The sequence below is a fragment of the Pinus tabuliformis genome, chromosome X, assembly GCF_031772625.1.
Source record: "Pinus tabuliformis cultivar Carrire ecotype Pingquan chromosome X, CPIR1, whole genome shotgun sequence".
In the NCBI taxonomy this organism is placed as follows: Eukaryota; Viridiplantae; Streptophyta; class Pinopsida; order Pinales; family Pinaceae; genus Pinus; species Pinus tabuliformis.
Window position 1 is genome coordinate 1131114265 of NC_142308.1, and position 13861 is coordinate 1131128125.

A 13861-nucleotide genomic window follows, 5' to 3' on the forward strand; every position below is an offset into this window, starting at 1 on the left:
TGGTTACTCAAATTAGGTCTCATGGTGAGACACTTGAAGAAAGGAGAATAGTTGAGAAAGTTTTGAGAAGCCTGCTAGTAAGGTTTGATGCTTTTATCGCAGTTCTTAGTAGATGAGTTTCATGCATCAATGATTTCTCATGAACATACATTGAATAGAACAACAAGCTCCTCACTGGAGCATGCCTTCAAGACACAAGTTTCCTTTGGTCAAAGTCAAGGCAGAGGAAGATCATATGCTAGAAGAAGAGGAAGAAGCCCACACAGATGTGGAAGAAGCAACCCTACAAGCTCAAGTGGAAGGGGCAGCAACCAAAATCAAAGTCAAGGCCCAAGCCAAAATCAAACATAAGGCCAGAGGTATGATAAATTTCAAGTCCAATATCATTACTATAAGAAGTATGGTCATTATGCAAATGAATGTAGAAAGTAATATGACATTAATAACAAACCAAGTGTAAATTTCACAAAAGAAAATCAGAACCATGATAGCATGTTTTTAGCTTGTAGTGTAGCACAAGAAAAACAAAGTGATATATGGTATCTAGATTCAGGGTGTAGCAACCACATGTCAGGGAACATAGAAATGTTTTCCAATCTATATGAAAGTGTAAAACTTGTGACATTAGGGACTGATAGCAAAGTCTCTGTCATGAGAAAAGGAAGAGTTAATATCCTAACAAAGAAGGGGGAGAAGAAGTACATATTAGATGTTTACTTTGTCCCTGGTCTGAAGCATAACCTCATAAACATTGGTCAATTCATGCAAAAGGTCTACTTTGTCTTCTTCAAAAATTATGAGTGCACAATTTTGGATAGGCCTCCAAGAAAACAACTGATTGCAAAGGTTTAGATGACAAACAATAGAATGTTTCCCCTAAAGATATGATCATATTTGAAAGAAAGTGCACAAGCACAACTATCAATGAACTCACAAGAAGATGGAAAAAAGGATGCAGTTGTCACACAAGTGAACTATCAAGCAGAGGTCAAAGATGAAAATTGGTTATGGAATTTGAGATTTAGTCATCTCAACTTTGGAGGTTTAAATTTGTTGCATATGAAAGGCATGGTGAAGGGATTTTCACTTATACAAAAATGAGACAACCTATGTGAAGGATGTATCTTGGGCAAGCAACATAGAGAGACATTTCTAGCAGGAAAGTCAATAAGGGCAAAGGCACCTTTGGAGATTGTCCACTCAGATTTATGTGGACCAATGCAAACACCATCAATTGGTGGCAGTGACTATTTATTGATCTTCATAGATGACTACACAAGGAAGACATGGGTCTATCTCCTAAAACAGAAAAGTGGAGTGTTTGAGCGCTTTCGCCAATACAAGGCTCTTGTTAAGAAGCAAAGTGGACACTACATCAAAATCCTCAAGACTGACAGAGGTGGCGAATACATCTCAAACGATTTCCGACGTTTTTGTAGGGAACATGGAATTCATAAGAAATTTACAACAAGATATACAACTCATCAAAATGGTGTGGCGGAAAGGAAGAATAGGGCCATTATGGAAATGGCAAGGAGTATGTTGAAGGCAAAGCATTTGCCAAATGATTATTGGGTTGAAGCTGTCGTATGTGAAACATATATCTTGAATAGATGTCCAAAAAAAAGCATCCAGAACGTAGTTCTTGAAGAGGCATGGAGTGGAAGAAAGCATAGTGTCACTCACATGAGCGTCTTTGGTTATGTGGCATATGCCCATGTCCCGGATGCATTGAGGAAGAAGTTGGACAACAAGGGAGAGAAATGTATATTTGTTGGATATAATGATGAATCCAAAGCATACAAGCTTTACAATCCATCAACCAAGAAGGTCATAATCAACAGAGATGTGCAGTTCATAGAAGAGGAAGCATGTGATGGAAGTTTAGAGAAGACAATCAATGTGAAAGCATGTATACCACATGAGGACAAAGAGGAATTAACAACAACAAACAATTCCTTAACAGTGACTCCCTCTACTCCTATTCAAGCGCAACAAAGCAGGCAGCAATGAACACCATCAATAAATAACAGGACAATGTCACGTAGTCAAGCAAGTGCTTTTCCAAGCACGCCGCAAAACGCAACACCAAGTGACATGTCAACCTTATCTTCAACAAGCACAATAAAACCAAAATTCAAAAATCTAAATGAAATTTATGAGCAAGATGAGGTTGATAGCAGCACTGGTCTGAATTCCTTATTTGTATTATTTTGTCATGTAGATGATCCAATCCATTTTGAAGATGCAGTGAAAGAAGAAAAATGGGTTGCGGCAATGGATGGAGAAATAGAAGCAATAGATAAGAATGAAATATGGAAGTTAGTGGACTTACCGCAAGGAAAACAAGTCATTAGAGTGAAGTGGGTCTATAAGACCAAGAGAAATGTCGAGGGAAAGATTGAAAGACACAAATCAAGGCTAGTTTTCAAAGGATACAAGAAGCGACATGGAAGAGATTATGCAAAGACGTTCGCGCCAGTCGCGAGGATGGAGACAATGCATACAGTTGTGACGATTGTTGCGCAACATAAATGGAAAGTGTATCAAATGGACATAAAATCAACGCTCTTAAATGGAGTGATGAAAGAGGAAGTGTATGTTGCACATTCCCCTGATTATGAGGTAGAAGGCCAAGACGACAAAGTGTATCGGTTGAGGAAACCTCTTTATGGGCTGAAGCAAGCACCGCGTGCATGGTACAACAGGATAGATGCCTACTTGTTGGACAATGGTTTCGACAAATGTGATGGTGAGCCTACTCTCTACATCAAAGGGAGCGATGGTAAGATTCTTATTATCATCTTATATGTAGATGATTTGATTTTTACAGGAAGTGATGATTTCCTCATCGCTGATTTCAAACAAGTCATGAAGAATGAATTTGAAATGACTGACTTAGGGTTGTTAAGGTATTTTTTGGGCATAGAAGTGAAGTAAACAAAAAATGGTAATTTTTATTTCTCAAGAAAAGTATGTAGCAGACATTTTGGAGAGGTTTAAAATGTAGAAAAGCAAGCCTGCACCAACTCCAATTGTCATGAGGTTGAAGTTGAGCAAAGAAGATTGCAGCAAAAATGTCAATCAAATATTATACAAAAGTATGATAGGTAGCTTGATGTATTTGACCGTGACTAGGCCAGATATAATGTATGTAGTGAGTTTGGTGTCAAGGTTCATGGAGACACCCAAGGAAACACATTGGCAAGCAACGAAAATGATTCTAAGGTATGTAAATGGGGCAAAACAGTATGAAATTTTATGCACAACAACAAATGATTTTAGGTTGGTTGGTTACACTGACAATGATTGGGTAGGAAGTGTCGATGACAGAAAGAGCACGTCATGATATGTGTTTCATTTGGGTTCCGGAGCAAATTCATGGGCTTCCAAGAAGCAATCGATAGTTTCATTGTTAACAACAGAAACTGAATATGTCGTCACAACAACAACAACGTGTCAGACAGTTTGGCTGAGAAGGATGTTCAGGGATCTTCGCCATGACCAAGAAGGAACAACAACTATTTTCTGTGACAACACATCAGCAATTACATTATCAAAGAATTCTGTTTTTCACAAGAAAACCAAACATATTGATGGTAAATATCATTTTATCAGAGAGAGGACCAAACATATTGATAGCAAATGTCATTTTATCAGAGTTAATTAACAATGATGAAATTGTGTTACAACACTGCAGGTTAGAGGAACAATTTGCTGATATTTTCACAAAGCCATTGACACGTGAAAGTTTTGTTTATTTAGATTGTTTGGAAATTGTCATTGGTGGCAATTGTTATTAAGGGGGAGTGTTGGAAATATTAATCTCAACCACCGCCTTAAACACACTGACAACACCATGCTTGCCCAGTCAACTACTCCATGGTTTTGATTTTGTTTGCAGGTGAAAGGACTGAAGTCATAGAAGAAGCACAACGTTGACCATTCTGCAACACAGTAGAGAGTTTAAGGCATTTAATGAATTTTGATAAATAAATATGGGCAAGAATTCACTCTGCAATTGTTTCCCACACTCCACAACACCTGCAAATTCAAAAAACAATTTACTATGTAAAATCGTCCATGCTGCCTATTAATTATTTGCTCTCTCATGTATTAATATCAAATTTGCATGTTGAGATAAATATGGATGTAAAAGCCATTTGTAATGTTAGGCAAGTTAGAGAGCGAGAATATGTGAGGAGAAAATCGTCAAGGAAATATTGGTGGGCCACGTGAAAACCTTTTATGGAATTTTACAGACATTTACTCCACAACCCCAGTGATGGGTAAATCACAATAATTCTTTTGTGTTTTTACTAGAACTGCGCCAATGTAATTTCTTTTCACTTTTATTATATTTTGTTGTGAGTAACATAAGACTAAGCCGACCCAACTGAATTCTCATAAGACTTACTTTACTGCAAATACTCCTCTCCTCTATGCTGTGAAATTTTTCTAACATTTCTTACGAAGTTGCTAATTATCTACAATCCAACGATTCCCGACTATATATTTTATAATCCTCAAACTAAAATTTTAGAGTTTTTATGTTTTAGGTTTCAAGTTTTTTTTGGCTAAATAAGAATAAGGTAATATTCAAGACACAAAATGTAGAGTTAATAAATCAATTGATGCTTCATCTTTATCTCTTAGCATATCTTTTGTCAATGGGATGAGAATAAAATAATATCTCATTAACCAGATGTGAAATTAGTAAACTAACTACCTCATGTTTAATATTTACACTTTTCTTTAAATTACTTTATTTTGTATTGCATTCTGATATTCATAGCTAGTTTATTTGTGCAAAATGGCGTTGGGGCATTGATTGGTTTTTTATTTGCTATTCAATGCAAGAATTTAGGAGAGATCCCAACCCAACATGTCTAGATTCTCCTCTGTTTAATGTTCGGACAGTAATGTGTTTCTACAAAATTTAGATGATAAATGAATAGCCTTGATGCATTGGTTGCTTGAGACAACTCTTGCCCTCCAAACCATGGTAGTCCAAATACCACAGCGTAGGGCGAGGCAGGAAAGAAAGTACAAACAATTTTTAGCAAAATTGGAGGATTTGAAAGGAGCAGAATCTAAAGCAGAAATGCGTGTCATTGAAGGAAAATGTGTTGTTGGTGACCAGACTTTCCAGAAATTCGATCCCATCAAATGTTGAAAGGTATTGATTTTATTTCTGTGGAGCCTCCCCTCCTAGCCGTTTCAAATTGGACAGTTTGCTATTGGTATTGTTATATATTGTCGTTTTACTATATTTGTAATAATGTTAACCTATTCTATTTTATTTATAGTTGAAGGAAGCTCAAGTGCATTTCAACCACTGTATTATTATTAATATTTTTGGTTTAGATGGGGTAAAATTCAGTTTTGTAAATTTTTTCAGCAGTAAGTCAAATATCTTGGTTTTCAATTGAAGGCAAAGGGTTACTCAAAGGATGATTGGAAATGGCTCATTGATAGGTTTTATAAAAGGATATTCGCTTGGCAATATAGATGTTTATCTCTGGCTAGAAGAATTGTCTTAACTAGGGCAGTCCTCTCGCAACTTGCTGTCTACTGGGCCCATATTTTTTTCCTCCTGGCTAGCATTGTTCAGAAAATGAATAAGATCTCTGCCAATTTTATTTGGGGCGGCAACATAACTAAAGGAAGTTATCACCTCACTACTTTGGATAAAATTTCGAGACCGAAGTCTGCAGGTGGTTGGGGCTTGCTGGACTCGAGGACCTTTGGAAAGGCACTCCTATGCAAATCTTTGTGGAGGGGCATCTTCGGTGAGGGACCATGGAGCAACATCATCAAAATGAAATATATGCGAGGTAAAGGCTTAGAATATTGGTTTCGTTTGGGGAGGATTGGAACAAAATACGGATCTGCCATATGGCTCAGCTTTCAAAAGCTGGAGAAATTTTTCTTAAAGCATTTGAAAGGGTGTCTTCAGTCGGGTAGTAGAATTCTTATCGGAGTAGACCCCATTTTGTCTAGACGTGAACACATTTTTATTCTTGAAAGGATCTTACTCTTCCTTCACTGCAAAGGATTTTTTACATGGGATAAATTGATCGCGGGATGGCATGGCCCGCTTCCTATCTGGAAATCCGCTGATGACCTTGGCCTTCCGCAGTCCATAAAATGCCTTTGGACCCCTGTCTGGAATTCTCTGAGAAACTGTGGTTTCTTCCAATCTAGGCCACAGGATTATTTGGTATGGAATATGCCATTTGCAAATTCTCAGTTGTGTGTAAAGGATATTTATGCTCTTATGATCAGTATGAAGCCTGCGCTCTCATCTATTTTCCCAATGGCTTTCTGGAAATCGGGATGCTCTCCCAAAATGATATATTTTTCATGGCTGGTGTTTTATAATAAAAATTTATCTTGGGAGAATTTGATGAAGAGGCAGTGGCATGGGCCGAGTAGATGCTTTATGTGCGAATCAGCCGAGGAAACAAATTTTCACATGTTCTTCAAATGCAACTCTCTCTTGGAGATATGGCAGGTTTTGGCAAGTCTTTATGGCTTCCCTCTGGTTTCTCATGCCTCTTCTCAAGAAGCTTTTATATGGTGGAGCCAACAAAAAGAATCATGGAGACCGATCATTTTAATTGTCTTATGGTGTGCCTGGAGATGGAGAAATAATAAACTTTTTAACGATGCAAAGGAGCCTCTGAAGGATATTTGTCAAAGCATAATTCTCATCTATGATTCTATTCCCAAAATCTTTTCAAAATCTAGTGTTGTCAATAGAAATGTGCAGGTATCTCCTTCGCTCAGGTCCCCGAGGGCCTTTTTCGACGGCGCATCCCAACAAAACTCATGTGGAGCAGGTGTGTTCATTCAAATGGACGAGAATCTTCAATATTATCTCTCTTGGAATGCAGGTGTGGGTACAAATAGCCTGGCTAAGGCTAAGGCCCTTGCGGGTCTCCTCGCTTTCTGTTGCTTTCTTGACATCAAGGCCATCTCTGTATATGGGGACTCCAAAACAATGGTGGATCATGTAAATGGTAAAGGTTTTGTCAACTGCCCTCACCTCTCTGTGTGGATGGATCGAATTATGTTTTTTTGGAGATGTTTGCAAGGGTCTACAATCCAACATATCTACAGAGTTTGGAATCTGAGAGCGGATTGCCTATCTAAGGAGGCGCTTCTTATGGAAACTGGTGCATGGTCCTTAAAGATTTCTGTTGGCAGGGAGTCCTATATCATTCAGGACTTTTGTATCCCGGGATTTTGATCTCCTTTTTTTGGCTTCTTCTGTGCCTTTCTTTTGTCCTATCTCTTTAGATCTGTCCTGGCATATGTTTATATCTGTTTATGTCGTCAAGATCTGTCATGGCATATGTTTGTATCTGTTTATGTCGTCAACTATCTCCGTTTTTTGGTCCCAGCTGGTGTTGGGGAGGTCTGCTATTGTGTCTAGGCTATATGCTCTGTTCAGACTCATCCTATGGATTATATTCCTCATATTTTGTATGAATGCTCTATTATACAAACTCATTATAATACAATTCAGCTTTTCTTTTTGAAAAAGAAGAAGAAGTTATACTCGTTTTTATTATTGTGTTTTTAATGATATTTATTTTATTTATCGATAAAAAAATGTTTTAGTATTGGATAAAAAAATGTTTTAGTAATGGAAATGGTATAGCAATAAAAGTAAATAATTCCTTAATTATAAGTTGAAGATTATAATTGCGATTTATTTAGCTGTTATGGTAAAATTAAGATCAATTGTGATATGGTTTGTGACATAGTTAGGTGTTATCAAATGATATAGTTGGGTGTTATGAAATGCCATTTTGAATGATTTATTTCTGTATAGGTTTCTCAAGTAACAACACTGTGGAAGTTCTTCGGAGGGAGAGGTTATTTGGAGAATAAGGAGGCGGAAACAATGCCAACAATAAGTAGATAAGTAGATATGGAAGTGGAGCAAATGTTAGAGAATTATAATAGAATAAAGTTGGTTAGTATTGAACTTCTACTGAATTAGACACTTTTATTTAGTTATGTTCGAAATTTTTCAAGTTTATCTATTTTATTTAAAAGTATATTCAGATAAAGAAGGTAAGATTATTATTTTAAATATGAATATACTTTCACATATTGTTAAAAAATATTCTAAACTTCTTTAAAGTTATTTTGAACAATTTGAGATTGATGTGTTTTTTTATACTAAGTCACTGAGGTAGCATTTTCTATAATATAAATACAAACATTTTTACTATACATAATTGCAGTTTTTCCTATTTAAAGATGTAATTATTTATTCTGAAATTCTTTGAATGTGAAAGTGTAGAATTGAAGTTGAATTTAATTAAACAATCTCTTTGTTTTTCCCTCTTGCAAGTAATTAAAATGTCAAAAATAGATACATCATGGCATAGTAGCATATTGTGGTAGATAGGAAAATTCAATGAATCTTTCCTTTATGAGAGTAGTGACTAATAGAATAGATAGTATTTAGGCAGTGGCATCTATTTTCATTATTTATATTTTCTACCATGTGTTCCTAGTTCTTTGTGTATCATGAATGAAGAGGCCTATCTTCATTATCACACACATAATATCACGTGGGTGTAGTATAGAAGGGTTAGTTTATGCTTGCAGGAACTTCAACTTCTTTGCCACCATCATGTAAATGGGAGGGATTGCATGGCTTGATATTAGCTCCTCTGCTTCTCTGGTAACATCCCTCTCTTGACCCGGAGTTAGTTTGTAAATTAATTGTAATGAAGTTTGTTGATGGCATTGTATTTCCTATGTCGGGATGGATGTTACTATTTGCAACTTAAATGTTGGATGAATCCAAGAATGATGTATATGTAATATAAATGTTTGATTAATAAATATGTTGACATTGTAAACTAGGAACATGTCAACAGGGAAGATGGGAGCACTGATATAGGCTATGTTAAATAAAAATGTTAAATTTAGCAAATGGTTGATGGAATCATGTGGGGGTAAACATGAGCTTGACTCCAATGGAAATAGGTGAAATGTTTCTAGTTTTTAAATTTTGGATTTCATGGAAGCAACCTTACAGACTTTGGAAATTGTTTATATAGGTAATTTATCAATTGAATGGTGGTGTTAATTAAATGTATTATATTATGTATTCTTATTATTCAATGTGATATATATGAGTTTAAATGTATTAAATTTATAATTAAAGATTATTTTAATTAAGAATTTTGGTTGTTTATATTGAGTTGTGCCCAAATATGCCCAAAAAATTGTCAATTGTGGATTGGAACATTGCTGTTGTGTTTTAGGCTTTCTAAAAAATTATTTTGCATGTTTATTGCTCACCTAAGATCTTTGGAACTTAATTGATGAGTGAGGGTCATGAATTGAAGCATATTGGGTTAATATGATAAGAATTGGGGAAGGAAATATCAAAGGGAAATATAAAGAAATGAAGGGATAGCTAAGAGGCATCCAAGACTTATTGAGACCCTAGGCTTAGCATGAAGAAAAGTTATTTGATGTTTTTGTTCTTGTCAAAAAGAATTAACTCAAATACAATATACTGTTACAAATTTCTGAAGAAACATTGCAAAACATCAAAGAATTGTTTACTAATAAATATATGTAGCACATAATACACCATGATCATGAATCTGAATCTGTTATAATTCTACACATAATTTTACCTACATTTATCCATCATCCATCCAATATAAGCTCCAACAAATACTATTTTCCAATTAAAAGATCTCTCTACAGATTACATACATGGTCTTCTTCCTCTAGACGCATACTTGATGCTTATAGAATAGAGTGATCAATTCTAACAACTCAAAGGAATCACTATAATCTCTCACTGGGAACTCTGAAATGGATAATTGGAATACTTCATCGTTGCATATTTGTACCTGTTGTAAGTTGCGTGAGGCTGGACCAGGGGAGACTGAATGCTTTGCATGCAGCCTAACGCTAGTCTGATGAAACGCGTTTTGCTGATGCTGCTATTCATATTATTTTTATGCTTATAATATGAAAATTTGCCCAACTCGTCACTGCACATTTGGATTTTCATCTCTATCAACTCCCATCCTGGAACCAAATCTGATAGGAGTGCATCTCAACAGAACAGGTCTACAAGTATGCTTTTCTTTTACACATACCTTAATCTAAGTAGATAATGAGGCACAACTTTCCAAAAGGGATTCCATAGTGTGCAAGTCAGCCACAGGCATGCACTTAGGACGGCTCCATTCATTTATTTGCCATAAATTCTAACCAGAGTTGAACCCTAGATCTCTGATCACTAAATTACACTACGCCGCATCTAATCGCCGAATTACAGTATGTCACACCCCACCAGACGTCACTCTCCATGCCCTTGGGCTCTCCCGTGAGGCAGTCAAGCCAAATGGACCTCTGTCATATACGAGGCTTCGTCGTATCATGACCAGCGTTTCTCAGTCAGGTATCTGCATGACCCCCAAATCCCCACAGATCACTAGACTGACTCTTGAAAACATATGACACTCTGGTAACGTTCTCCGAATAGATGGCAATCAATCACAAAAAAACAAAAAAAAACCGAAGGACAAACAAACCCCAAAAAAAAAAAATCGAAGATTAATTGTTACAAAATCATCACACAAACACTATTTGCATATGCCTCTGGACCGTCACATCCTCCCATGAGGGAGTCCGCCTAGCGTAGCTTTGATACCAATTTAATTTTACTGATGGCACATATTCTATTAATAAAATAATGTTATTGTTTCTTTAATGTTATATATAAATATTTGTAATGTTGTTTTAAGATAGGAAAATTATTTTAGACCCACAATCATTTGGTTAAGATAATATCTGAACTAACATCTAGATCTAAACAAATCGTGAAGAATAGGGACAAAATTCTTAACTTAGAAGGCATCACACTTAAGACAAAAATACAAATTATATTTTTCAAGTCTTTCTTCATTATCCTCTAAAAACATGAAAATATAGAATGACTCCATCTACTTCTTACTATGTAAGATAAGAAATCTATAATTCAAAAGGTCAATAAAAACAAAAAGTGACATGCAATTACTCATCAAGATCATTAGTTATTCCATTCTTACTCTTATTGAGGACATTGATTGTTTGCTTTAACTTTTAAGCCATGCAAATATGCATGACACATTGAATTTATAACATAGTCCTTATGTTGGGTCCCTATAATACTGGTTACTACCCCATTACTATTGTAGTTATACCTCTTATTTATATTGTTGTGCCGCCATTGCCCCCATATTGTTATTAATGTGCCCATAGAATCCCTCTATTGTTATTTTTGTGGCTTTATATTATTATTGTTATGTCGGCTGGATTATATTGTGACTCCTTAGACTCCTATATATAGAAAGGAGGTTTTGTCATTTGAATCATCCAAGAATTGTTCATTTATGTAATGTAAAGGAGGTTGCTCCCTCGAAGAGGCTGAATTCTAAGGCGTTGATCTATCTTTTCTTGAGCTGGTTTCATAACATTTGGTATCAGAGCTTTGGATTCTAGGGTTTCGCTGCTCCAAACAGGTCATCGTGGAATTTTCGCTATAACTTTTTTTCTGTGACGTTTCAGAAGTCGCAAAACAAACCCATTTGAGAAGAAATTGTGCTGAACCTTGGGTCCGAATTTCAGAGCTTTTCGCGTGATATTTTCGGAGATATGATCTGAGGAAGTTGATCTTTTTGCAGACTCCTGAATTACACTCAAAACAGGTGACCTGGGGAAAATCGTCATAACTTTCTTTCTGAGCAACGGATTGAAATTTCTTAAGAAGGTACAGAAAGAGGACGGACTTTAGTTTTCTCTTATATATTTTTTAGAGTCAAAGGTTGAAACAGTGACACGTGGCACTTCATACAAGTTCGCTCTACTGAACTAGTCTATAATCAGGTCACTGCGGGAGATTGTGCATAACTCTTTCTTGGAGAACCAATTTGGATTAGACTAGTGGCATTGGAAAGAGGACATAGAAGGCTACTACAAGTCACAATTTCAGAACTGGATGATTCGAAATTACAAAGATACATCAGATTCAATATCAGGCTTCTACAAAGAAAAAAAAGGTGTGTAATTTTTTATTTTTTTTTATTTTTGCATAAGCTTGGTTTGAAGGAATTCAAAGGGCATAGTAAAGCATTATTATCATTAACTGATGCCCTGAGGAAAGAAAATGCAAACACCTAGTAAGGAACCTGAAAGCTCTAGCATGACTCATGAAGAAGAGGAAGAAATGCTACATGATATATCAAAATTACAAGAACAAGTGCAACAAATGTCACGCTCACAAAAGCTAATAGATGCTAAGATAAATGGCGTGGAATCTAAGATAAAGGGCATGGAAGCTAAGATGGATGATCTGAAGGCAGATTTGAGGACAAATTTGAAGACATACATGGCAGATTTGAAGACAGATTTGACAAATTTTCTACAAGAAATACTTACTAATGGTGAAAAGGTTGTAAAGGAAACTCATGATGTGAACAAAAGAAATGTTAATCATGATTCCATAGACTCTAATGTTGGATCGAAGACCCACCATATTCCAAAAATCGATATGAGGAAGTTTGATGGCAAGGATCCCGCCACATGGATATTACAGATGGAGCAGTTCTTCGATCTCAATAATGTGCAAAACACACAAAAGGTACGTATGACAACTTTATATTTGGAACCAAATCAGTTTGTATGGTATCAATGGCTTTGCTCTCGTAAAAAATTTATCACTTGGGCAATTTTTACGGAAGAATTGATAGCACATTATGAGGATACAAAAAGCAACACTTTTTTTAGCCAATTGATAAGTCTCAAACAAAAGGGTTCAATAATGGAGCACATTGAGGAGTTCCAAAAATTGAACATAAGGGTAAAAGATATTCCAGAGGAGCATAGGATTGATGTGTTCATAGGGTCTTTAAAGGATAATATCCAACATGATGTTCGACTTTGGGAACCTGATTCATTAGAGAAGGCATTCAGGTTAGCAAGAAAAATGGAAAGCAAAATTATGGCAACCAGGAAGCATACCACTCACAACTATAAAGACGGAAGTGTTGTTGCCCCTAGTCTTCCACAACCTATAAGGTTGACACCACAACAATTGGAAGAAAAAAGAGCAAAAGGGCTTTGTTACAGTTGTGATAGCAAATACACTAAAGGTCATAAGTGTGCTGAGAAGAAATTATTCTACATAGATTGTGAAGAGGAAGAAGAAAAGGAGCAAGAAAGGTCAAAAGAAGAGGATATACTCCAGGAACAAAGCCTAGATGAAGAACAAATAAATCCGACCATATCTTGTAATGCATTGGCGGGAATTACCACTCCTCAAACCATCAAGATAGAAGGACAAATCAAGAAGAAAAAGGTAATAGTGTTGATTGATTCAGGAAGCACCCACAATTTTATTCATTGTAGGGTAGCAAAAGAATTGAATTGCTTCCTATATCCAGCACCAGAGTGTCAAGTGATGATTGCAAATGGAGGAACAATAAATTTCTCTGGAAAGTGCCATAATATCAAGCTATCCATGGGAGAATATGTATTGACTAGCCCAATGCTTTCCATTCCAATGGGAGGTGCTGATGTTGTACTAGGAGTCCAATGGCTACAATCCTTGGGTACAATAGCTTTTAATTTTCAAGAACTTTTCATCAAATTTTCTATGGAAGGAAAGGAAGTTGAATTAAGGGGTATTGCAGGGAAACCAGGAAAGATAATCAGCTCTAATGGTATGACAAAGCTTCTAAAAAAGGAGCAAAGGGGTGTAATTGCACAATTATGTTCGCTAGATGTTTCCACATTAGAATCATCTATTTCTCCAGATCTCCAAAAA